Below are 3,046 nucleotides of genomic sequence, written 5' to 3' on the forward strand. Positions count from 1 at the left end.
TCGATGAAGAAGTGGTTGGAACTTTACTTCAGAAAAATACTCAAACACACTCATATCCCCTGCGACTTATTGAGTTTGTGTTCGAGTCATTTTTTCTATAGGATTCCTTCCATGTCTTTACTTTTCTTTTACATTTCCTGTAATCTTTATTTTCTTTTCAAATTTAGCTTTCAAGCACGTTTACCTTTCTTGTTTTCTTTTAAAAGTTTCAGCACTTTATTTTTTTGATTTCAAAATCCTTCCATCTTGTTGAAGGTAGTTAACATCTTTTATTTAAATCGAATGCAATTCATTTAAAATTCAGTTAATTTATTTTCAAAGTTTACTTTGTTTATCTTTCCGATTTTATTTTATTTTGCTCGATAGAAAGATCCTTTGATGCACTTTAGTAAAACTGATACTCACAAAGAGGAGTAGGTTTTGCTCCCATACTACTAGATATCGAACCACTTTTAATTTGCTAAAATTTGATAAAACAGATATACAAATCTATATTACTTCTTCATCAAGTAGAAGAACCATTTTGATTTTGAGCTTTTGTGTATATGTTTCAAATTGTTTGACACTTCATAATTAAATTATATATTCTAATCTTAAATGTTCAAACTTTAATTAATTTTATTGTTTGAAGATTTATTTGTCATTTATATTTTTAGAATTATTTTTCTCAATCATATGAAGTTTTAGATATTATTTTAATATTATATCCTAACTATTTATTTTTTACTATACTAATTAAATAGGACATTGTGTATTGTGTATTAAAAGAAGTTTATATTACAATAAAGAAGAATACAAAGGGACCATCAGAATATATTGTTCTTGACCATTACTTTGTCATTAATATTCAAAAATATAGGATAAAGTATGTTATTAGATTGCTAGACTAAAAAAACTAGACTAAAAGAATTTAGTTGATGGTTAAGTAATGTCCAAAAATAATAAATTTCGATGGTCTCCTAGTATTTTTTCTTAACAATAAATACATAGAAATGATTCTTTATATAAATACAGTAAATTATTTTATGGTCAATGTGTAAAGTTAAATGACTTCTTCCCCTTCTTTTTATGTTTTTCTACAAGGAGAATTATAGTGTACAGATTTTAGTTTACAGATATTCCCATCACATAACTCTTCTTGTAACACGTGTACTATTTTATCTTTATGTTGGGGAAGCAATTTGGCCAGCTTCAGTGACCTAGAAAGTTGGTGGCTTGGCTTACTTAGACACAATAAAGGAGAAGCCATTTATGTTGCATTGGACCTTTTTTTATATATAAGTTGGTCTTTGACTCTCTTAATTTTTTTTTTAATCCTTAATGAGTCCTGCAAGAAAAATAAAAAAAAGAATTTTAAACTTTTAATACCAATAATAAAATTAATTTGCTAAGACAAAAAAATATTAATTAGCTAAAATATGAATTTAATTTTAATTGATATAATTATTTTTTATAAAAATTATGGCATATGTACTTTTTAATTGATGGAAAAAATTGATAATTAATTCTATATAATATATATTAAAGAGAGTTTTTTTCTTATATAATTCAAAAATGAAAAAAAAAGTTGCATGACTTTCTTTAATTCATTTATAAACTAATATTCTATGAGAAATTTTTGGGAACTAGCAACTTTTAATAATTTTGGTCATTATTTAGCCAGCATAAATATTAAATTATTTTAACAAATAAATTTTATTAATTTATGTATGTAAATTCTAAAAAATATAGGTGCAAACTGTATTGATTTATGTATGTAAAATTCTAGTAAATATAAATACAAATTATATGCTTTTATGTGTAAAACGTCTGTGAATATAGATATAAATTTTTGTTATAAAAAAATAATCATATTTGTTAGCCGCTATGTAGTATTTGCTCATATTCTAATTCAACTTACAATTTCTCTGTCCATAATTCAGTATCCCTTTTAATTACTTGCAAATTTATTTATTCATTTATTTATAATATGCCATATATATTATTCAAATATATATATATATATATATATATATATATATATATATAATGCTTAAAATTGTTAATAATAATAATAATAATAATAATAATAATAATATATTTTTTAATCAATTATGAAGTATATTTAAAAATTGGCATTATGTTTTCAATTATTTACATATTTAGTTAACTATTTTTTCTATTAATCTGTTAAATACTTTTAAATTCTAATAGTATCTAATTTATATACTTAATACATGTATTAAAATAACTAAAAAAAAATATAAGAAGAGTCTAATTATGCAATGTTTATATGTAAATGGTCTTTGGGTTTGATTGTAGTGAAATTGACTTGATTTTTTTTTATTTATAATTAAATAAAATAATTACATGAGTGAAAAAATTTGGAATAAAAAATTGGAGAGTTATGTATTTATATTATACATTATCTTTGATTCTTAGACCAAAAAATACAATTTAACTCTCTTATAATATTTTTTAATCGTATGTAAATTAATTAATGGTGGAAGATTGTTTCTAACTAAAAATTAAAGACTCGTTTTTAACAAAAACACTATATATTCATTGTCAAGTTGATATAAAATTAGATTTTTTTAAGTTAAAATATTTAATGCTAATTGAATGTGTAAAAGTATTAGAACCTCACTTAATTAAATACTAATCAAATTAACTTATAGATAATGCATGTAAAAATAACCCCACATTTAAAAAAGAATCTTTTTTTCTTGTATTCGAATATTAATGTTGTTATTATTGTTATTGTTGTCGTTGAAAAATTAAGTTGTAATAAATAATGTTGTTGTTATTATTTTTAATGATTCAATAAAGATTGATGACCGAATTTTTAATTCAATCAACTAAAGAGTGTGTTTGGTAAATACGTTTGAAGGGAAAAAAACATGTTAATTAGAATTTCTTGAAAGCTTTAATTTTTTGTTTAGCTAGTTTTCTTCTCTACAAATGCAGAAGTGATTTTATTCATAAAACCAAACATAAATCAAATTTGGTATAGAGTTGCCAAACATAAATCATGTTAACACAAATTTACTTCTACCCAAAATCAATT

Source organism: Arachis ipaensis, chromosome B1 (assembly GCF_059453495.1).
Source record: "Arachis ipaensis isolate K30076 ecotype BB chromosome B1, ASM5945349v1, whole genome shotgun sequence".
In the NCBI taxonomy this organism is placed as follows: Eukaryota; Viridiplantae; Streptophyta; class Magnoliopsida; order Fabales; family Fabaceae; genus Arachis; species Arachis ipaensis.